The sequence below is a fragment of the Meleagris gallopavo genome, chromosome 1, assembly GCF_905368555.1.
Source record: "Meleagris gallopavo chromosome 1, MGAL_WU_HG_1.1, whole genome shotgun sequence".
Lineage (NCBI taxonomy): Eukaryota > Metazoa > Chordata > Aves > Galliformes > Phasianidae > Meleagris > Meleagris gallopavo.
The window spans coordinates 105344624-105368898 of record NC_139404.1 but is presented as its reverse complement, the minus strand read 5'-3'; the positions used below and the strand labels follow the sequence as shown (position 1 = coordinate 105368898).

General features: G+C 41.2%; 1 protein-coding gene and 1 long non-coding RNA gene across 6 annotated transcripts in view; both read right to left on the bottom strand.

Annotated features, from left to right (window-relative positions):
- DYRK1A (dual specificity tyrosine phosphorylation regulated kinase 1A) overlaps nucleotides 1–4355 on the bottom strand; it is an 84392-nt gene extending 80037 nt beyond the window's left edge. Inside the window, exon 1 of one of the 2 annotated variants that reach the window (XM_085242933.1) lies at nucleotides 4279–4355. The gene's annotated coding sequence lies outside the window, so the exon portion shown is untranslated. Of the gene's footprint in view, nucleotides 1–3890; nucleotides 4033–4278 lie in introns of those variants that run through there. The other variant, XM_085242939.1, reaches the window with a different exon arrangement.
- An 11175-nt stretch (nucleotides 4356–15530) lies between these two features.
- LOC116217450 (uncharacterized) lies at nucleotides 15531–23881 on the bottom strand. Of its 4 annotated transcripts, none has more exons than XR_014887996.1 (3): nucleotides 23732–23881; nucleotides 20284–23498; nucleotides 15531–17071 (listed from the first exon to the last, which is right to left on the bottom strand). It is a non-coding gene; the product is annotated as an uncharacterized LOC116217450 (long non-coding RNA). The 4 variants fall into 4 exon arrangements; XR_014887998.1 differs by having other exon boundaries at nucleotides 15531–21501; nucleotides 21961–23498; XR_014887997.1 differs by having other exon boundaries at nucleotides 15531–22088; nucleotides 23441–23498.
- Between the last annotated feature and the right edge of the window lie 394 nt (nucleotides 23882–24275).

Genomic DNA, 24275 nt, shown 5'->3' with positions numbered 1-24275 from the left:
AACACATAGACATATTAATACATTATTAACCTTCCCTTTAACAGACTCAAAACTCAGTTTACCTTTATTTGCCTCAGGGGAAAAAGAAAAAAAAAAAAAAAAGAGAGCACTTTCAAACTTTATGTAACACATAAATTGTAAGCTTAGTTTCTCACAGCTGGAACAAAAACACCGACACTTAACGGAGTTGATTTCACTTTCAGTTACACAGTTTCGCTTTCGGGTACCAAGTGCTACAGATCCTAGAAACAATGCTAGGAGTCTGCTAACCAGTAAGTGCTGGCTTATGCTATTTTAATTACAAAAACATTTTCACTACTTTTGAATTTAAGAAATCTTATATTCACAGATAAAATTAAACTGATTACGTCTGTCACACAAGTCAAATGAAGTAGCTACTACCTAGATTTCATAGGCTCCACAGTATTTATATTGCATTGATTTAGGAAAGCTGTCTGGGAACTATCTCCTGCATCTGCCAATCCCTCCAGTTGGTGGGAAGGAAGGGAAGGGAAGGGAAGGGAAGGGGAGGAAGGGAAGGGAAGGGAAGGGAAGGGAAGGGAAGGGAAGGGAAGGAAGGGAAGGGAAGGGAAGGGAAGGGAAGGGAAGGGAAGGGAAAGGAAGGGAAGGGAAGGGAAGGGAAGGGAAGGGAAGGGAAGGGAAGGGAAGGGAAGGGAAGGGAAGGGAAGGGAAGGGAAGGGAAGGGAAGGGAAGGGAAGGGAAGGGAAGGGAAGGGAAGGGAAGGGAAGGGAAGGGAAGGGAAGGGAAGGAAGGAAGGGAAGGGAAGGGAAGGAAGGGAAGGGAAGGGAAGGGAAGGAAGGGAGGGAAGGGAAGGGAGCTAAAATCCAAATACAGCTGAGGTAGATATGTGCTGAAGACCCATCCTAAAGTAGAAAATACATTTGAACAAGCAAAAGCAATTGAGCTATTTTTTTCATAAGTTTGATAAAACAGAATCAAAAGCAGAATTTTATCTTTCTTCCACGCAAAGAGAAAAGACAGTCTAGGGATATCAATTACAAACTTAGACAACTGGTGATTGGGTCACTGCAATTCTATGGGCATACTGAGTCACCTTACAGAGATTACTAATTAACTGTACATATCAAATACATCTTTCTGGAAGGAATAATTGTTTCTAAAGTTGTTTTTTTTTTCCTCCAGTGTTTTTTAAATATTAGCAGACCATAATTCCCACAACTTTCCTCTTGAAGGATCCACCAATGGGAGGAAGGAAAATGAGAGCATTTCTCTTTCCAAAGTATTCTTGACTTTCTTCACCAGCCTTGAGTTTACAAGGAAAGATGTGTTCATTCAGAAAGGTATTCGTATTATTTCAAATGGTCTCAGATAAAAAAAAAAAAAAAAAAAAAGTCTCACTAATCATACAAGTCTAGTGAGTGGAACAGTTACTACATATTAGGGGGAAAAAAAGTTTCTTAAACCCTTGCTAGAAAAGGAAAAGAAATGAAACTGTAAAGTAAGTTAACAAATAATCTATTGTATTCAATTATAAAGACAAAAGCAGCAATTCTCTGTAAATAATCCTATTCTACAACAACAAGATCTATTTACAAAAGGATTTCAGTAGTGATACGAGTTTTCCATGCTTCCATAAAACAAAGGTATCAGGAAAGCTTTTGACTTCACTTTAGAAAATAGCTGTCCAAATGGCATTAAAAATGACTGCAGAAAGACGAACCAAGAACATCAGCTGTAACAACTTTAACCCTGACTACAGGACTACAGGTTGGAAAGCACCTGAAATAAAGACACTTTAAAAGGAACACTGAATAGAGAATCTAATTATAGCAACAGAACTTGCTTCTTTGCTAAGAGTCACCACCCATTTCAGTTCAGATAAAACTACAAAATGCCATCACAGCAAATAAGGGATAGTTTTTCCATGAGTTTTATTAACTGGTCTTCTTGCACACGACCACACAAGCAGGTGTTTCATACACATCAGCATAACTTATTTGGGACTTTCACACTTTGTAAAGCACTAACTAACCTATTTGAACTAAAAACGACAAAAAAACTCACAGTAAATTCATTAAGGCAAAGCCTAACAATACAGTTAACCCAGACCCATTTCTTTCCAAGGCCCTACTGGAATCAAGATGTGACATACATGTTAGCAGCTATGTCCTAGTTAAAAGTAACTTTAAGACCTTAGTTATTACTTGATGCCAACCATGCTTTTGTCCATTGCATAAACCATCTACCAGTGTGTTGGAAGTTATTTATGGTCATCATATGCTAACTCCTAGTCCATTCAAAGCCCACATGCTTTAAAAATTAACAAATTCCTGATTACTACATCCATATTTTACACAGGTAAGATTATACTATCCATAAATTGACACTGAAATAGAAAACATTTGGCTGCTATTAGGTAAAATTATCCTTGTTGCTGCTTCTCTGTAACTGTCCAACACCGGGGGAAGGGATTCCAATGATAATTTCCAAATTCACCTCAGTACTGATTCCAGAACTGGAATACTGCAACAAACTTACTTACCTATTGGCCTGGAAACAGTATTAAACTACCCTAATGTCTACATATACAACAATTTAAGAGAAGGGACTGCAAGCTTTTTGTGATCGAAGAAGACCATGCTATTGGACAGCTCAGTCAAAAATGTTCAGAAAATATGACTGAAACTCAATAAGCTTCATAAACTTTGATACAAATCATTTTTAATTCGTAGAACAAATGTAAATCCAATATATGCGCTCTACTTCAGACCATGACTGAAACGGCTCTGGTTCTAAATATTTTGCATAAGCAAAAAACATTAAGAACAGCCTACAAAAGTAGTCTATGTATGCACACACAAACAGAGTTCACAAGATATGGATATATCAGAGTTACAAATACTATCTCATATTCAGAGTTATTTTCAGTGTTATTATTCAAATTCTATAAGGCATAATTAAATTGCCAAAAATATCCAACCTACAGAGGTTGAGGGGAGTACAGAAAAGGAGAAACAAGTTCTACCAAAACTTCTTCGGGCTACGTTATTGCAGTGTGGTAAGTTACATTCTGCTCAGTTACTCACAGATAATAAAGTATGACTACAAACAAAACACTAGTTTATTTATCCTCTGACATTATTGAGGAATCCTTCAGCTCTACCAATGCAATGACCAAACAAGCTGTTAACTTATCCTGACCCCCTACAACGCTTAAAGCCATGTAAGAGCTTCTGTGTGCACCTACTGGCAAAAGTTACCTGCACTGCTCCCACTGGGACTACAGCAGTAGGTTGTCCAAAACATTCCTGTTGATCTATTTCATAGTCAGATATTCTGCCTTCGTTAATTTCAATTTTAAAGAACAATGAATGTTTATTTCCAACGATGACTGTGGAGTAACAGGAGAACTAAGTAACAGCAGCAATCTAGACACATGATCAAAGGACCCCTACATGGCCTTTGGGCAGACTAAACTCTAAACTTCAAAGCTGACCGAAACTCAAAAATGCACCAATTTCGAAATTCCAAATGACAGCGCTTTTAATTGTGTTTTCTGATTTTGCGGCAACGGGAGGGAATACCACTCCGGAGAAAGAACCCCTATACACCAGAGGAGGTCTCTGGCACCTCCAGCAGCACAAAGCTCCATTGCTACCGGGCTGCAGCCAGCCGCTGACACCCCGCAGGTCCCCGCGCGCCGCTCCGCCGCCGCTCCCCGCGCTCCCCAGCGCAGCCCGATGACAGCGGCCTCCTGCAGGCACTCCTGCCCCGGCCCCAACTCCCCCGACCCCCGCAGAAGGTGCGGGCAAGGCCACCACAACAGGTGCCCGCCGCGCTGACGGCCCCGCTCCCGCCACCCTCCTCTCCCCGCTCCCAGGCCGGGCCGAGACCCCGCTCCCGCCCACCGCAGGGCGTTGCGCATCGGGGCGAGAGGAAGCGGGCGAACTCCCTTCCTTCATCCCCGCTCCCGGGGCCCGGCTCGCTCGCAGCCCGGCAGCCTCTCCCGGACACCGACGCGAAAAGGGCCGCAGAGGCCGCAGCCGCTGCCCAGGCCTGTCCCATTAGGGGCCGGCGGAGGGGAGGGCGGGGAGGAAGGGCAGCCCCGAAGCCCGCAGCGGTTCCGCGCCCCGCCAGCGCCGGGCAGCGGCCCGCCGGGCCCCGCGCTCTCCCCGCCGCCTCTCTCTAAGATGGCAGCGGCACTGCCCCCTGCGCTGCGCCCCCTTCGACCGCGCCGGGCCGGGAGGTGGCACCCGCCGGTCCCGCTGCGCAGCGCCCCGCCGCCGGCTCACTCACCGCGCGAGCCCCGCGCTCCGGCCCGGCTCCTCCCGGCGGCGGCCTCTCCTCTCCTTTCCTCTCCTGCTGGCGCGGCGGGGAGAGCGAGGAGCGAGCGCTTCTTCTTCTTCCCCCGGCCTCGGCCCGGGGCCCCGGCGCGGCGGCGCCTCCCTCTTGCGCGCTCCGCAGTCCGGCCGGCCGCTCCGCCGCGCTCGGTCCCGCACGGCTGGCGGCGGTGCCGGTGCCGATCGCAGGGTCTGTCCGCTGCGCGCCTTCTTCTCCGGGCGGCGGGGAGAAGGGGGGGGGCCCGGCCCGGCCCGGCGGGCGGATCCGCGGCGCTTCCTGGCCGGGCTGGATTTTCTATCGCTCACAAAATGGCGCGCGTTCCAAACCTGCGCAGCGCCCGGCGGCGGCAACGGCGGGGCCCGGCCTCGCCTCGGCTCGGTGAGGTGCGGCGGTCGACGGCGGCCTGAGCCCCGGCCTGGCAGCGCGGGGACAGCGGCGGGCGGGCGGCGAGAGCGGGCGGGGGGAGGGGGAAGAGGAGGAGGAGGAGGAGGAGGAGGAGGTGGTAGAGAAGGAGGGGGTGGGGGGGAAGCGCAGCGCTGTACCGAGCCCCCGGGAACTCCTCGCTCCCTCCCTCCCTCCCCTGCCTGCCAGCCTCTACCTCCTCCCACCCTGCCCGCTCCTCCTTCTCCCTCCCGGAGCGGCTCTGCGCCGGCACCGCTCCCTCACAGCGCGCCGCAGCGCGGGGTGAACCTCCGGCGGACCCTCGGGGACGAATTATTGCCCTTTTTGGATACACATGTATATATATATATATATATATTTTTTTTTTTTTGAGGGTGCTCTTCGGATTTCTCGTCTTTCGGAGGGAAAGCGGGAAAGGGGAAAATAAAAAAATAAATGAAAATAAATTAAAAGAAAACCACCACCACAGCTCGGGCGGGAGAGGGTTTTGGTTTTTTCGGTTTTTTTTGGGGGGGGGAGGGGTTGGGGAAAAAAAAAAAAAAAAGGCGAACCGACAAAATGGCGGCGGGGCGAGCTCGTCGCTGTGGCAACTGTCCGTCAGGGCGCCCTGCTGCCCCACCCCGCCCGGGCGGGCGGGAGGGAGGGAGACGGCGGTGACGTGGGGAGGGAGAGAGCGGGCGACGGGTAAAAGGCGGGGTTGCCGTCGCCTGGTAACCGCTGCTTCCCCGCCCTCCCCCGGGCCTCGGTGACGCTGGTCGTGCGGCCGCGCCGCTGCCGGCCTGCATGGCCCCGGTTCGCCGGGCTCCGGGACGTGAGGGAGTTAGAGGTGGTGGCCAGCTGAGGGGACGCGACCCGCCACAACGGTGGCGCGTCCCCAGCCTGCAGGGGGCGCCGGCAGCGCGAAGGGGGCGCGGGTTGTGGCGCCCTCCGGCGGGTCGGGGTGGTGGGGCTAGGGCAGGCAGAGTTCGTTCCCGCTTAAAAAAATACCTGTTCCTCTCACATAAAAGGCGCTGAGGAGCTGGCTCTGCCGTGCGCTTTGTGAAGGGGTTCACGGGTTCCTGAAGGAAGGCTGCTTCACAGAATCACAGAATGGCCAGGTTGGAAGGGACCTCAAGGATCATGAATCTCCAACCCCCCTGCCACATGCAGGGCCACCAATTTCCACATTTCATGCTTCCCTATGGGCTGTTGCACACAGCCACCCTAAACATACACTGGGGTTTGGCTTGTTGGTTTTTTTTTGTTTCTGGAATGCTCACAAAGATCAGATAGTAGAGGATGGCCTATATGTTTTAGTTCTAACCTGTGATAGTTTTTTTTTTTTGCTTCCAGACAGCCTCCTTGAGAAAATGAGGGCACGTTGCTGATACTTGTTCCCTTAGCTTTTACTTCCACCTTAACGTTTTTTCTTGCAGCAGAGAAGGTGGCAATAAATGGTCAGAGATAGGCAGATAGGTATAGCAGCAACCAAGTATTACATCCCCAAAATACCTCATCATGGCTTTACAAATGCAGTATCACAAGCCGTTTGTAGAATCACAGAATGCCCTAAGCTGGAAGAGATAGGCTGGTATTTCACTGTCACGCTTTAAAACAGGAGTTTGTGTTATATTTCTTAAGAATAAGAAGATGGGCTCATAAGGAATACCTGGTTGGATTTCTCTTCCAAAAAGACAAATCACCCCAGAAAGCTCAATATTTGAGATTGAAAAGAACTACAATAAGTAAAACACTTCAGGGGGGAAAGAAGAGGAAAAACCTACTTAGAAAGAAAAAAAAAAAAAAATGGGGACAAAACAGGGAGGAATAAGATTTGAGAGAGAAAATAATTTACAACAGACTTGAGGAACAGAATAGATGTAGAAGAAAGCACAGCATATAAAAGTTTTCTTAGTTCAGTAGGTGAACTAAGTAAGTGAACACAGTATACAACACCCAAAATGCTGAATTACAGTATCCTAATGGGACAGAAATGTACCTTACAGTCAAATATGGTGACTATTCCATCTCTCCTGCCTATCTTTCAACATGCTGAGAAATACAATCCTTCCTGTCTTCCTCTATTTTGCTGGCGTGCACTTACATCTTATGCTGCCAACAGAGAAGACTTAGGACCAGTGCAGAAATGGTTGCAAGTGAAACTCAGAGGATCCAGAAGTTCGTGTAGGTGCAGGACTGTCACAGAAAGTATGCTGTAGCAAAGAGGGGTTTGCCAGACTGATGACTTATTGCTACTATGGGAAAAAAAATGTATACATTATCATCCAAAGGAAGAGCTATATGATATGGCACAAGCATGAATGTAAAGTCATAAATAAATATTCATGTTTCTATTTACTCTCCCTTTTATCAAGGAAATAGAAGGGAGATCAGTGAATTGGTGGAAAAGATGAAAACTACATTTTTCTCATGCTTTGAAGCTTGTACTTAGTAGAGTTTAGTAAAAATCTGTTAGGTCTACTTGTTTTATCGTTATTTCTGGTAGTTGACACTACTGTACAGGAAACAGTACTGAAGTGGGTGGACTAACATGAACTGGTTGGAGAACTGTGATTCTTTAATAATTTTGAAAGTCAGGTGACACGTGTACTATTAGTGGATGGACTACATGGAGCTCTCTCCAGCCACCAGTTCTGCTTTTTTGTTACTTCATTTGTTTGCCTCTGCTTATGGACACAGTCTACTAGTCTACGTGCAATGCCAGATTTACCTGTCTTGATTCACAGACATTGGAAGCAAGAAGTAATTTCAAAACCTTCCTCACTTTGTATGGATTACCAGGGCTTCATTACCCTACTCAAACAACTAGTATTTTAAGATAGCATTTTAGTTATTCAACCAAGCATTCTGCCATAGACTTAAAGCAGTATAGTTGTGTCAGCAGACATCTATGTGGACTTCTGAACACACATTATATCAGTAAGACTATTTCTACTGTTTCTGGGGTGAAAAAGTTTTCCTATTTGGGGAGCTAAGTACTTCCCAAGTCTATAGAAGTTGCTGAGTATATTGTTGGCCTGATCCCATACCTTTCTCCTGCTTCAGACTATGGATGTGCTTTATTTGTTTGTTTGTTTTTTACCACACATCTCCTGATAGTGGAATATGATTATAGGTAATATGTCCAATTTTTTCTCTTTTTAGTCTTGATACATTGAGTAGAGAGGTCCATTTTCCTCTCCAACCTAAGCTCTGGAAGTCTTCATTCCCTAATCCAAAACTTAAAGAGCCCTCATACCGTGCAGTTTTTCCTTTGGAATGCATGCATTTCTGTTAGAACTCCAGGCTTCCTTCCTATCAGTCATGGGAGCTCCGACTTTTCCAGGGTTTAATATTTATACTTTGAATATGTACTTCAATCTAGAAGATGTTTTGTGCCGGCAGCAACTCAAGTAATCCTTGGTATCCTACACATCTTCTGCAAGAGTGTCTTAGCCCAGCAGACCTTGCTTAGAAGATCTTCAGAAAGGATTTCTTCAGAATGTGGGAAAAAGATTGTCAGCTGTTCTGTTAACTTGTGTTTCTCTCAGGCAAAGCCACCATATAGCTCAGTCCCTTTAGTGCTAGGCCGCAGTCTGAAGTTAAGTCCCAAAAGAAGATCTTCTCTCTGGGTTACATCATTAGCACTTCAGAGAACTCCACAGCAGCGCTCAGACAGACTTAATTCTAAATCAAACCATCATCTGGAATGAGCAGCTTGTGTTTCGCCTGTCAAAAAGGTGCTGCTAAGTAACTAATGTGGTCCATCTCTTTTTAGGCCAGAGAGGTTGCCATAGTAACTTATCTGAATGCAGATAGATATGCTTTTGAGTCATCACCAGAGCCTGGCTTTGATAGTACAGGGTTTGGATTGACAGCGAGTACTGCATGTTGTGTAGGTTGGCACGCCTCTGGACCAGAAGGTCCTGGAATTGCTGCTGTTGCTGCAGGATGAGGCTTCCTGAAAAAAAAGAAAAAAAAAAAAAAAAAAAAACGTTGTGTAGCTCCTTGAATTTTCTCTAATATTCCCTTGAATGGTTGTTAGGTATTCCTTGCTTTTCTCACTCTGTAAAGAGGCAGGCTGGAGATCTCTTTTCTAAATATGACAAGTTCCTCACTCCAATTTCAAAGTCCTTCCCCAAAACAATGGAGTCTTGGGGAAGAAGTCCCTAAGAAAGAGGCTGTGTTACTTCAGAGAAAAAGCGTAATTTAAAGTTGTACCATATAACTTCTCTTGAAACCACTTTCCATGATACATAAATTTGTATGAGTGCAGAAGAGTTTTCCATCAAAATCAGGAATCTTGAAGAACTGTGATTCTTTAATAATTTTGAAAGTCAAGTGACACAGTCTCAAGTATGTCCCATCTGGGAATTCCTCTGCATCTTCAATTTCCAGCTTATAGAGGGATGTGTTTTCCCTGTGTTTGGAAACACACAAAAGACATTCTGTTAATCTAATCATAACACTTCACTCACATCTAAAAGGGCTAGCATAACACAAGGCCCATCCCTTCAAAATTTTGTATTTGGTTCTGCTGATTGTAACATAGTTCAGTTAGCTCTACTTACACCTATCCAGTGTAAAGCTTCTGCTTCTCTGTAGAAAAATTCCTCCAAGAGTAAAAAAAAAAACCTCCTAAATCCTTGTAAAATCAGGTCTTTCTTTGACAGCTTCTTCTAAAGCTTGTCCAGTGATGGAAAATACAGTTCCCTTACCCCGTAGTTGTGTGGCAGTAGAATGTCTTTGCTGGCTAAAATGGAAATTTTGTTCTTGATGTCAGGAGAAAGCTTCTTTCTGGAGGGATATTGTGCTACTTCTGGAAGGATATTGTCTTTGAAATGCTGATGCAAGGTATCTGCAGTGTCCCGACTTCACAATCCTGTTCATGGAATTTCTTAGAAGCACGATCTGCAAGATGCCTGCCTACATGGCCATAAAACCTCTTGCTAGCTAAGGAAAAGAAATTGTGGCCAAGTTTTAAATTACATTAAACTTGCTACATATGGCATTTCGCCACACTAAGGAATCACTCTTCAAACAGTGGAAACCACAATGCTTGGTTATCTATCCTTTTTCTCACAGATACTCTATCCCCTCCCAATCCAAGATTTTATCTCAGGGTTCCAGATTTCCTGCGTACCTCCCTGTGAATGACCCCAAAGCTTCAGCATGTGACCCTTTTAAGCAAAGGTGACTGTGAACTAGGATTTATTCAGAGTTATATGGGTGTAGTTTGGCCAGTTGGCATACCAACCAGAAGCATTAACACTTAAGATTGTGGTTCAGCTTTTCTGATAGTGAGAAATGATTAACTAACTGACCAGGATCAATCATCTCACCAATTTTTTACTAGCTTTGTGTTTCTTTTATGTGAGATCTCTGCCAGAAGAGTCATCTGTGAATCTGTGATCAATACTGGGAGTTAAAAAATTATGATGAGGGATGGGCTAAGGGACCAATCAAGAAGTTAACTCAGCCTTATAAAACCAGAATAAAATGAATTTGTTCTTTTTACTATGCATGTAAAATAAATCAGCTGTGTATACATTATTTTCCTATAACATATGTTTCAGAATCAGTTCCTTGTCTATCCACACTCTTTTGGCCCTGGAGCATATTCTGTGGCATCACAAATGTAGGCTAATTGCTACGTGGGCCAACACTCTTTTTTTTTTTTTTTTTTTTTTTTTTGTAGGGTATGCTTTTCAGGGGCCTGCAGTTTCACCTCAGCAAGTTATTCCAGAGAAACTGGCGAGGCAAGGAGGGTTGATATTGACCTTATGCTGTGAATGCCCTGGCCCACCTCATGATCACTACTGCATGCCAGTAGTGAGGCCAACCAGGCCTGTGGTGTCAAGTCCCACAGAGACAGTCCTGCCAGAATGGAGTTACTAAAATAGCGCATCGGCTGCTGGGCAGGGTTTTTTCTGCTGCTGTGAGGATATCCCATAAGTATTCCTTCTGAAAGTTCCCTAGGCTGTCTGTGACAGTCTGGGGAGGGCAGAATGTCACAAGCATCTGTGGGGGAAACACGCATGGGGCCACTAATCTGAGACTGGCATGGGAAGAATAACATCATACAAACGATTCAGTGCAAGCAGGTCAGCCAGTCTGCTCTCCATGTAGATAAGTCAGGTCTCAGTTCTCTCTGGGGGTACAAGAGTGGGGGGATGAGTCCACAAGTTCACCAGATGGTTTGCAGTGAGTTATGCTGATATGACAAGCCTCAGGGGCTCCCTTCACTCACCTGAAAGGAGATTGTATTGAGGTGGAGGTCAGCCTCTTCACCCAGGTAACAGTGATAGAGAATGAGAAGGAATAGTTATAAGTTGTGCAAGGGGAGATTCCGGTGAATATTAGGAAGAATTTCTTCTCAGCAAGAGCGGTGAGGCAGTGGCACAGGCTGCCCAGGCAGGTGGTGCAGTCACCTTCCCTGGAAGTGTTCAAGAGCCATGTGGATGTGACACTGAGGGATGTGGGCAGTGGGCGTGGTGGGGGTGGGCTGGTGGATGGACTGAATGATCTTAGCTGTCTTTTCCAACTTAATGATTCTATGGTTCTATTATTCTGTATGACTGTTCTCCAGAAAGTTTTCCATCCCTACTCTTCTTAAAAAGGCCACAGGGTTGTCTGTCTTCTTGTGTCAGTTTTAGTGACTTCCAGCCTAAATCCCCTTGTGCTGGGACTCTGATGTTCAGTTACCAGCCAGTTGTACTTCCAGTATGAGAAAGGGAAAAAAAGTTGAACAAATGATTACTTTCAGTCTCAGGAAATGACAAAAACCTGCAAGGACTGCAGCCCACCAGAAGCAAACCTGGGCTAATGCATGTTCTTTCCTCACCACCTGAAGTCAAGAGGTCTGATTGTTCATTTATTTAGTACAGATATGTTTGAGAAAAAAACTTTCGCAAAAAGTTGTTAGTTAGGGTAATATGGTGAGGTTGCGGTTGGACTTGATGTAAGGTTCTTTTCCAACCTGAGCAATTCTATGATTCTGTGAAAAAATAGCTTGAATTGCGTTCAAATCAGCATGAGAAAACCTGAGATCAACCAGATTTTGACAATATATTCTGGCTAAAAATTGGCCCATGAGCATTACAGAACAGGTATCTGGGCAGAGATTTTTCCTCTGCAGGATCACGTGTTTTTTTATTAAGGTCAGTTCCAGGCTTTGCACATTGAGTAAATCTCTGACAACACGATATGTATGACTAGAAGGCTAGCATTCTCCAGCTATTTGGAAGTCGTGTAGACACATGGATTTGTTTAGGATATGTTTACACACCAACAAAGTCGTAGCTACTGATTGCCTAAAAATGGTAAAGTGTTATTAACGTCAACATGTTTGGAGTGCATTGCTGCATAAAATCTTAGCTTTACTTTAAATATCTGTCCAACACTGCATTTTGGCATGTAGCCCATCTTAGCCCCTCCACCGTTACTTCTGTCACACATATGTGAATAATGCCGATCCTGTTCAGCTCACCTTTATCTGTTGAGGTACTCCCTTCTGTGATGAAACTTATGACACTGATTGCACAAAACTACATCTCTGCTTCTATATTCTGTGTTAAGTGCACTGCCCATAAATTCTTTTCCTTCTGGAGAATAAAATTAGCATAAATCCAGATAGCTAATATCTTTATGCGTAAGGCCTATCAAGTTTATGAATGCGCAGAATATCATGGTTATGAGTGCACACATCATCAAGTTTATAAGCTTTAGCACATAACAGTTATGCTTGTAGCACATAAACTTTATCTCTTGATATATAAAACTCAGCTATGAAAAACAAAAACTAAAAAAAAATCTCAAATCCATTTTTTCACCCTTCCAACCTACATGTCATAGAACAGCTTGTCACAGTAAGCCTCAACCAATTTTTGCATATAATTGGCAGTGAGTTGGTTTGTTTTTTTTTGTAAGATATTACAAAGTTATGTGAGATTGGACTTTTGTAGCAAAATTTCAGGCAGAACATAATTTAACTGAAATTTAATTCAAATTTAGAAACTATAATAAAGATAAATGGAAAATTCAGTGTCTAAACTAACTTGTGAATGGTCACTTCAAAATCCCACTGTAGAAGAACTCACAAATACATTTATTTAAAAGTTGTTGGTTTTTTTACACAACTTTATCTTGCATTAATCAAGATGAGTCTGCAGTAATATAAATAATAACATAAATATAATTAATATAATGTATATTATAAATAAATATAAAAGATAATGTAACTCATTTTTTAAGTTTATTCTAGGTACGTCACCATTCAATGTAAAACCCATGTTTGACACTTAGAAGTCTGAATGAATACTTCTTCTGAAGAACTAGAAGATGTAGGTTGCTCCAGAAGTAATGCCTCCTACTTATTTCCATGGAAGCTACAGCAGATACAAAGAACACAATAACATTGTTTGATAGAGCAGCTTCCCAGCTACAGAATACTATTTTTTCAGCATAGCTTTACATTTTTGCCAGTGTTGAACAAGAGCCTGTATGCTGTGCTTGTGAAAATCTGCACCAGCAGAAATGACCTACTGTCACTGTCACCACTGCTGAAACGTACCACCTACCCCTCACTGTGGTCATATCCACTGTTTGATCTCCATAAATGTTCAGCAGGTGTTGATGAATGTCACCGAGTTCCATTTTTTCCACATGAAGACATTCTAGGAAACATTTTTGATTCACACTTGATACACACTTCCATGTTTGACACTGTTTAGACAGATTGCCCCTCTGCTGCCTCTGTCACACGGAAACAAAATGTAATGGAATATTGGTAGGAGGGTTCAACCTCTACTGCCACACCACCAACATGCTCTTCTGACATCATGGGCCAACATAATAAAAGAGGAGGCATTAGTTTCAGAGCAGCCTTCGTATATTCATATTCATTTAATAAAATATTAATTACACAGAGCCAATGTGAGAGACACACAAAACCAGTGCTTAGATATACACAAGTACTTTATATTTGGAATGGGCTTTTATTTTGTGCGTGAAATGGAGTACAGAATACCATGTTACTTAGGTCTTCTATTTTATAATTGTTAACTCTTCCTTCCTAGTACTTAGCTGTTCTAAATGCTGTTCTTAATTGCTGGATTAATGCCTGGGGCCGCCGAATAGAACAACATGTACCTCACAGCTGCACCAAAAAGCTGGCTAACGTGGTCAAATGCTCAAGCAGACGAAATAAGACGTCATACTTCTGTTGATCTTGGCTCAACAGCCAGCCCTAAAAGGGCAGGTGCCTCCCTACTTCTGATTGCTTCTACCTGAAGTGAAGGCATGGTTAGGCCTTGCTATCCATGTAAGAGCTCACATGAGAGAAGCCACTGGAGGCTTGTGGCCTTTGCCGTAGTTAACCTGCTGTTTTATAACAGCCCATATAGTCATTTTGAACAGTATACTTCTGGGTCTGACTCAGAATTGAGAATTGTATGCTTGTTATTAAATTAGGCAAGGTCCTAATACTGCAAAATAGGCTGTATCTAAGATGTAAAAGCAAGGGCTGATAGAAGTAACCCGGCAAGCACGCCAAGAGCAACAAGAGGCTCAAGGCTAATCTTACTGTTACTTCTTTTGCTGAAATTGAAACTCCTGTATCATCTGGCCTACAGTCCAAAGATATTTCTTCCCCTATTTGTACCTATCCTCTTCCCCAAAGTAACCCTACTTCTTATCCTTCCATGTTCAACCTAATATATTTTTCCTTTAGATCTCAGCAGCAGAAATGCTAGAGACAAAAGAAATGTTCTCCCTGTAGACGCGCAGAGTTTAGATGCCACCAAATGCTGGAACAAGCAATGCCAGTTAGCCCACTGCCTTATTATTTGGAGAAGAAGGAAGTTGGGAATTTATCAGTGTAAAGTTCCTACAGTGCACAGACAACCACGACTCTTCAGGCGTTCATTATTTCAACTTCAGGAGGATAACAGGATTGAGGGTTGAGTCTCCTTAAGCCCTGGCACGAGAACCAAGTCCCTGTTCCACATAGGTTCAATAAGCCTGACACTGGATGTAATCGATTTGTGTACGTCATGTAATTACTGAGACCAAACTCTGTGCGTGTGTGATACAGAGCCATCGTCTGCACATGTGGGTTACGTCAGATGTCTTGGACACGCTGTACTTGCGTGCGTGGTGTTCGGAGCCTTGAGCACCCGCAATGGGAAAGGAACAGAACAATTCTCTCACATCAGGGTAGCATCTATATTGATTATTAAGAGCTGTTTTCAGTGCTTTCAGTTAATAGACTAAGGATTTCACAGAAATTTAAAATAATATACATATGTCCTTCTAATTTCATTCTGAGAAAGGGCTGAAACTTTTCTGGCATTTTTTTTTCTTTCTCTCCAGAACATTCAGGCTGAGGCAAACATTCAGCTAATCCTTGTTTATTTGTTTGTTTTCCATTGTTTATAGTTTTGCCAACCTTCAATGGCTTGGAAGAAATTTTGGATTCTGCGTGTTCCTTCAGGCTTGATTTTCTGTTTGTTTGTTTGTTTTGTTTTTGAGAGGCAGAGAAAAGGAATCGGGAGAAGTTGAGGTTAGTTTGGGAAAGGTAATATTTCAGTTTTGGAAACTTACAAGCAACTGCAGACAAAATGCCAGTTTAAAGGACTGAGAACTGCAGCAAAATTATTCCAATCCTAGTTTTTCACAAGCAGCAACTTTTTGTTGTCCTTTTCATGTGGCTTTTTAGAGCAATAACATCAGTGCATAATAAATTATGGTAAATAACTCAGCTCAATGTTGTTAATTCTTGCCCAAATCCCAGATAGCTCTAGGCGTCATCTACTGCTTAGCCAAAGAGACAATATACAGTTTTGTTACACCCAACACACAAGTGTCACTGTACATGTCTACAGAAGAGAAAAAAAAAGCATGAAAGTTTCTTCAGAACTAGGGAAAGTTTCCAGGTATTTGTTGTTCTTTTTCCCAACAGAGTATCACAAACTGCAGAAAACAGGGCTTTCAGCAGCAGCTTACCATTGTATCACAAAATTGTGTAGTGTCTGAGCCACAGTTATTTCAGAGAGAATACTTGTGAAGTCTTCACTCCTTCAGAACCAAAAGAAGCAACTTGTAGTTCTGATATGATGCACAAAATACCTCTTCTTTTACATGTTTCCTTTTATGGCTAATAGTAAGAATAAGTATGTTACTTCAAATAAAATTATTTGTAAATTAGCCACATTCCTATTCAAGTGTCAAGATCTGTTGTCTGATATAGATCTTATATATGTGTGGTAACAGATCACAGTTTAGCAGCCTAATCTTCTAAATACAGTCACCTTTCCAGTCCCTTCTTGGATAGAATTCTGGAGTTACCTCCAAAATGGCACAGAACTTACAACAGAAATGTCAATTGTAGTTTGAACAGTTAAAACCAGAAGTTCTTTAAGGCCACTGCTACGTTGTCTGAGGGAACTTTGCAGTGAGAGCCATCAGTATTGTAACAGCTCAATATTCATATAGCTCTACAAACAATTTTAGCTATATGTCACCTGGAGTGAATAGTGTTTTTTACTGTGTCAATATGGATATTTCAATTTTAAATACCTGCACCACCAAAATGCTGAATTTATTTTTTTCAGACTTATATTCCAAATTTATTATTTTGCATTATGTTTGTGTGACATTTGAATCAGAGGCTCGTGGAAATATATTTTCCTACATGTTACGTAACTAAAAAATGTTTTCCCTTAAGTTTCTCAATAACTTTTGAGTTGAAATAAAATACACAAAGCTTTACTGTGAAATGATTTTTAAGTGATGAAAAAGGGAGATAAAGAACATTCAATTATAACTTTAGCTAATACAGTTCAAAGCAGCAAGCATTGGAATCTAGTAAATGTGCAAACAGCAGAGGTGAGATGAGCATTTCCTATTCAGTCAGCCTTCAAGTTACCTTTATGCAGCTGAATAAAAAGGTTTAAATTTAGGCTGAATCATAGTATGTTCTACCATACATCTAAAAGAAGTTCTGCGTATGCAAATACAAAGGGAGGAAATTACATCTCCTTTCTCTCAGTCATGCAACAGTCATGCACCCTCTTGCATTTCTGCCTCCCACAGTTGCACTCTTGACTTTTCTGTTTCTCATAATGGCAGTGCCCACCTGAATAATACAATGTTTTGAACAATCCATGGAGATCTTCCATTTCTCTCTGGAGAAGGATGTTGAAGCGGCCTCTTGTCCTACAAAATGATAGCCTTTCTTCTACCATGTGTTCTTTCTTATTCTTGCCTTCAAAGTTAATTCTCTTCCTCTGCAGAGTGGCACGACTTTGGAGCCAACAACTGTCCCAGAGATCACCAGCAGAACTCAGAAGACACCAGAGTTCCTTCCCTGAAAAGACGCAGTGTTAGTAATTACACGTGGGTGACTGACTTTACTGCTTAACTGCTTTTGACACTATTTTTTTCTGCTCTATGGATTAAGATTCTTTTCTTCCAGAAGCTATCAGTGTTTCTCCTAACCCTTCGTGACTCTGAATCGTTTCATAATGGTAAATCTTGTGGTGTCTGAATCTTTTCTATGGTATTTGCATGATGAACTGCTATACTGTGAACTTTAAATTCATCTAGTTTACTATCTGGTTTCCAGCAACAGCCAATGGAGCATATCTAAGAGTAAGGTACATGTGTTGTCCCCAAGCAGCCCAGTGTCCACTGATTTCTGGTTTAGAGGCTTCTGCAGTGTGAATAATGTTTCTTCCTTACATTTAATGGAATTTTCTTCTATTAATTTGTCTGGTTGATTTTTAACTCCTACACCTTTAACATCTTGCAACATCTTATAGTATTTTTCAGCAAAGAATTCCACAGCCTAATATCCTGTGAAGAACTTTTCTTTTTGTTTGGAGCACATTTCCTAACAGCTCCATTAATATCCTCTGAACTTATTTTGGAAAAACAGTAACAGCGTCTCCATATTCATCCTTTCTCTACCACTGGTGATTTTATAGACCTCTGTCATGTCTCCCCTCAGTCATTTGTCTTTCAGGCTGAAGAGCCTTTAGGTATGTCTCATGCAGAACCATTATGTTTCTTCAGTTGTCCTTATCAAACCTTTTCTGAATAATTCCCAGCTCTATTATGCCCTTTTTGAGATGTAAGGAAAGGGACTGAACATACTACTCAATGCACGGTGTACTATGGATGGATACAGAGGTGGATGTATTACAATGTTCTCTGCTCCACTCTTAATTATTTCAGCTATTTGATTTACTTTTTCTGCACACAGGGGAACACTGAGTAGATATTTTCAGAGAAATATTCATCAGAACCCAAAGATCTCTTTTGTGAGTGGAGAATCAGCTTTAAGTCCACCATTGTATATATAATTTTTTTCTGATGTGCACTACTTTGCATTTAACTGTGTCACATTTTATCTGTCGTTTTATTATCCAGTCACTCAGTCCTGTAAAGTCTTTCTGTAGTTCTTCAGTTCTTCACAGCCACTTTAACTTCATCACAATTTGTCCTCTAACTTTCCTTTACCTGAATAGCTTAAAATCATTAGCAATCTGTGATACCTCACTGCTCACTCTCTTTTTCCAGATCATTTATGAATACATTAAGCACCACAAGTCACAGCACAGGTCCCTGCAGACTCCTCTTGTGATCTTCTTCTTCTGTGAAAACTAACCTTTATTTCTGTTTTAATTCTGCTTCTTGTCTTCTAGCCATTTTTTGATCCATTCCCTTTTCTTCTTATTGCATAAAGGCCTTTTTTTTTTTTTTCCTTTGCTTTTCTCTTTTTCTAATAAAGTTTTGTTTAGGAATCTCACTGCCATTGCCACTGGGAATCCTATAGCCCTTAAACAGGAGCTCTCCTTGTCCACGCATGTTAACTCTACCAAAGAATTATAGATCTGCAACATGTGATGTAATGTAACAAAAGTTGTGCTGTGTCTTCTTCAATATATTCTATTTATATGTGTGTCCATTGATTCTGTTAAGAAAGACAGATAATACTTATAAGACAGATAACACTTAGCAGGACAAGGGGAAATGGTTTTAAGTTGAGGGAGGGAAGATTTAGGTTGGATGTCAGGGGAAAGTTCTTTGCTATGAGAGTAGTGAGGTTCTGGAACAGGCTGCCCAGAGAGGTTGTGGATGCCCCATCCTTAGAAGTGTTCAAGGCCAGGTTGGATGGGGCCCTGGGCAGCCTGGTCTAGTATTAAATGGGGAGGTTGGTGGCCCTGCCTTGGCAAGGGGTTGGAAATTCATGGTCCTTGAGGTCCCTTCCAACCTGGGCCATTCTGTGATTCTGTGATTATTTGTCCAGACAGAAAACAGAACAGACTTTCTTCTGTATAGCTGCTTGCAACTTTACTGGAGTCATTTCCGAAATTGGCTGGCACATTCCCTACTGAGTTACCAGGGAAAGGGGTTTTAAAACCAGAGCCACGCACTTCAGTACTTCAAGTCTCAGATGCCTGGTTTCTGTTAGAGCTCTAGAATGGGAGGCCATCTGGTCCCCACAGTGTCTCACTTATTTGTTTGTTCCCTAACATCTTCTGCCCCACATTTAAATTTGAGGTAAATCTGCTGAATTCCTCATAATGAAAAGTGCTGGCATGAGTTTATCTAAGCTCTTGCACTGTGAAAACAGATGCAAAAACACGAATGTACTTCATAGAAGAAGGCCCTGTGGCAAGCCTCCTTCTCCAGACACCTAATGGGAGAGGACTTGGGTTTTTTGTGTTTTATTCAGTTTTCCCATGGCCTTGCAAGTCATTCTGCAAGCTCATTTTTTAAATTTCCTTTGTGCTACTGATGTAACAGAATCTATGAACCCATCTGTACTTTAAGAAGTATAATTTCTGAGCTGTCCTTTACACCATTTTAAAATTATTGCCATCCAAACACTAAGAAAAGTATGCCATTAAAAATGCATGCCATCGCTCAACATTTTGCAATGATATCTCTTTGCCTCTGTAGCTATAACACATGAAAGGAAAAAGCCATTTTAGAGAACGAGTTCCATAGTTCTATTTTTAATTTACAAGAAGATAGCTAAAAAAAAAATCTATTTATTATCTTAGGTAGTTCCACAGTCCACCAGTCAGCAGAGTATGGCTGTGAATATCCAGTCACTGGCATTAAGTTGCCTGTCTATTTATCTAATCCCTTCCAATTGCAGAAGGAAAGATAACTGAATAAAAACTAACCCGTAAGTATGATTTTAGATTTGAAGTTTAAAAAACTAAATCACAGTAAAAATGTTAACAGACAAGGTTATTGATATCAGTTACAGATATCGATTTTTGTTACTTTTTCTAATGTCACACCAATAGTTTTCTTAAAAAATGAAAAAGTTCTGTGACATACAAGAGTCCTTTGAGGCCACTACAAAACATAACTATGCAAAAGTTGTTGATTATAAAAGCTGATGTAAAATGTGTGGTTTATATTGGATTATTAGCAAGAACATGTGCTTGTTTCCTGGAAAAATGATGGTAATCTGCTGCCGTGATCAAAGAATTGGGCTTAATAAACAAAATTACAAAGCTAGATCAAACTGGTGAGTCGATTGATCCAAGATCCTATTACCTCCATGAAACTTGTCAGAAAACTGAGAGTGAGGGAATATCCAGCTCCCAGCTATATTTTGAGCAACAACTTTACAATGTTCAGTGATCGTGGATGTTTCCATAGAGTTGTAGAATATCCTGAGTTGGAAGGGACCCATGAGGATCAGTGAGTCCAACTTCTGGCTCCATACAAGACAAATCCTCCGTGTGCAAGAGAAATAATGAAAAGAACCTGGATGAATGTCAGCACTGCTACTTTTATAATTAATAATGCGTCTGTCAACTTAAAAATAAAGAAAAAAACAATAGCTCTTTTATTCTGAGATAAAAATATTACATCACTGTACAGAATCTCACAAAACCCATTATTAATGTTTTGCACTACAAAATATATATATATAATTTATTTCTACCGTTTGCTATCTTATTCTAAAGTATTTCTTATTGCCTGACACTATTTTCTTTACCTACAAGATTCTTTCAAATAAATAAATAAATAAATAACATAAAAAATTGTTTTGTTTTATGCACTGTTGGTTGTCCCTCCCCTCCCCCTATTCTCCATAATGTCATTTTCTGTATTTCCTAACACTTTTGAGAGAAGAGTAAAGCTTGGTCCAATTTTCACTCAGTTCTAGCCCTTTTTTTTAAACAAGCTAATCACATTTAATCTGTGGCAATTCTGTTAAAAATGAGGCATTTTGGTGGAAAAAATGTTACTTGTTTCTTAAAAGCCTTCAGGATTCATAACCAAATATTATCCTGTTTATGGAATTAACTGTGTTTAACTATTTCCTGTTTTTTCAACAGCTCAGCTTCCAGCACTGCTTCACCTCCTGACACAACAAGTACCCCCACATTTCCTGTGACCAATCAGTTTGCAATGTTTTTACCCCTTGTAGAGGAGTTCTCATCATGCTGCCAACTGCAGTTCTCACAAAATTGCTCTGAAGATTTCAACAGCACAGAATCTCATGTTTTTTGCTTCCTAATAGCTGAGTATGGCCCTCTAACTGATAAGTATAATGGATGTACACATACCTCCTTCAATTTTATGTCTATTGTTTGCTAGTCTTTGAGCACTTTTTTTTTTTCTTACTTTTTTTTGTCTTTATGTATTATCTGGCTTTCTTTATTATCTTTTATATGGACTCTTCTTCAGCTAAGTTTCATTGATTAGCCTTCTACAGCCTTTTCTTGTCTATATCCATGCATGGTTCTTCTAAGCCTGATAAACCTTAAAGGATAATTTAAAAAGAAAAATAAATTTCTGTGCAATGAGAAGCGTTTCAGAAAATGTGGTTAAGATTTAATGTGTATACAGCTCCTATGTGGGATAAAGATTTTTCTTTCTCATTATCTTTCTTGTTTCTGAAGCATTCAAGAGCCCTACCAAACACTTACATGATGTGATGAGGGGCTTTGGCATGATTTCTGCACCAAAGAGAATGAATTTAAATATGCTCCATGTTGTTTAGTGGATCAGGTACAGCACTTTTGTATTACTTAGAAGCAGAGAATGGCTTTTCCACTCCTGAGGTCTCATTTCTTTTTGGTTTGTCAAGCATATGCTTCCATAAAGCAAGTAAAAATTATTCAATGAATGAATATTAGCCTTAATAATCTCTCTCAGCAGTGTGTGTTCTATATTCTTCTCATGATAAGTAGTGAACTTTCAGTTATGATTTCATATTACCTGCACAACTTCTTCCACTGATTTCCTTAAGTATATTGCTGTTCTTTAGGCAAAGGCAGTTATATTTTGCTTATTTCAAGTTACAAACGCAGTAATGTGATACATATTAATGCATAAATTTCAGCCTTCTGTTGAGACAAAAAAAGAAATCTGATTATTCTGAACAATTTATCTCTTAAAATAATATTTTAAGGTCAGTTAAAACAAATGCATGTGCCATTCTACTGAATTTAATATATTTTTTCATTTACTTTCAGTTTAGGTTCAACTTGTACAAGAGATCTTCTAGTTCATTCCCTGTTCAGGGTCAACAAAACTTTAAAACAATGACAGAAGTTCAAATTCAAGTTTGCGTTTGGCTCATTCTGCAAGTAGAATTATATCCAATATGAATTAAAGCAAAACATGTACCCTAGTTCTTTGTGGGGGAAAAAAAACAAACAGGAATAAACAATAAATACTCAATCTTATTCTTGTAGCTGAATGCAGCACTGCATGAACCAACATCAGTAACAGTGATATGAATTAAGTAATAAACAGCTGTCTTGTGACAGTATCTTCTACGTTCCTAAATCAAATCCTATCTCCCAAATACAACTATGTATAAAAAAAATAGAGTGGGAAGGGAAATAAAAGAACTACTTTGAGGAACAGAAATATTTAGTATGATTTTCTCATTGAAATGCATACACGGAGAACACCTGAAGTCTGCACAGTAACCTTAATTACCAATTCTTTCACTCTGGAGTCTTACTAGTACCTATGAATACCTAGAAACTGAGGAGAGTAACCAAAAACCCTCCCAGATTCTGCTATATGGAACAGCAGTGATTCCCACGTTCATTTCTTGGACAAGAATGTCTTTATCCCCATCATGGATCACAGCTGCTTAAGTTGACTCTGAACAATACCAGCTGTTACCTTCATGAGGCAGGACCTGCCCTCAGGAGGGCACTTACTTTGTGCCAGGCACCAGAAGTGCTGGCTGACAGCCAAGGAGCATTGAGAGGTGCCCTGGCCCAGAGCCTGTATGCTGCAATAATCCTTCACGTAGCCCAGTACCCCTTACTCCCTTTTCACCACTCCTGCACTTCCAGACTGGAGGTGGTTGGTGTGTATAAAGCTGCAACACTATGAAGTACCTCCCATTGGCTGAACAAAGCCTAAAATTTTCAGTCTCATCATTTCTCCAAATTTGGAATGGATTTTTCAAGTGGACAGAAGAAGCATCCCCTGACAATGAGAGGACTCCCTGCCAAATTTCAAGCCTTTGCTTTAAAGCTTAAACTGTCACTCATTTTGCTGAAATTTTCAAAAAAATTCCCTATGAGGTACATAATCTATTTAGTAGAGAAAATTTATGACTTTGATCAATCAGAAGAGATCAATTCTTATGATTAAATATAGTTATGGCTGTAACTAGTAGCATGACAGAAACAAATAATGTTAGAAATGATCACCTGGGGACTCACAATCTTACCCTTTAAGAGCTGGATTAGACTATGATGAACCCTTTTTTTTCTAATCTGTGAATAAAACTGGAAAAAGGACAATTAAAAGCATTATATATATAAATAAAAACATTAAAAATTGATTTCATATTTTGGAAACGTGAATTGAGGAGATGAGGATGGTTGGCTCCAAACTGGCCAAAGGATCTCTAAGTGTTCTAACTAGTATTAATTCAGTCCAGACATTTAGAAACACTGATGACCGCATCTGCAGATCTCTTTATTTTAGCCACCAACCTCGCTACTCTAACAGAACATACCTTGAATCAGAGACTGCAGTCAAAAAGAAACTATCATCAACGCTGGCAAGAAGAATTGCACAGAGTGCTTGCTGAACTATTGATACAGAGACCGTATTTGGACACTGCTTCATTGGGAGCCAGGGTGCTCCAGACGGATTTGTTTGTGATGATCTGTGTTGCTAGGCAGGAGGGCAGCTACAGCTTGTACCAACGGGAGCTTTTTCTGGACATGAGACCTCAGTTCCTAGAAATAAGTAACTGAAGTACCTTCAAAAGTTTCCTAAGGATGATAAATACTTGATTGTGAAAGCAATGGCAGAGAATCTACATATTCTGAAAACGACTGCACTATCTGGGCAAATACTCTTTTCGATTCTTCTTTGTTGGGGTAAAAAAATAAATAGGAAAAATAAGTTCCTTTTTACCTGTGGTAAAATGACTAGCAACAGTGACTAGTTATGAAGCACTAATCCTTTGTAACTAAATATTCCTTTCTCTTAGCATTTAGATTCTGTCTCTGAAACACTCTGCAGAATGTTTAATGACAGCGGTCTCCGCTCTT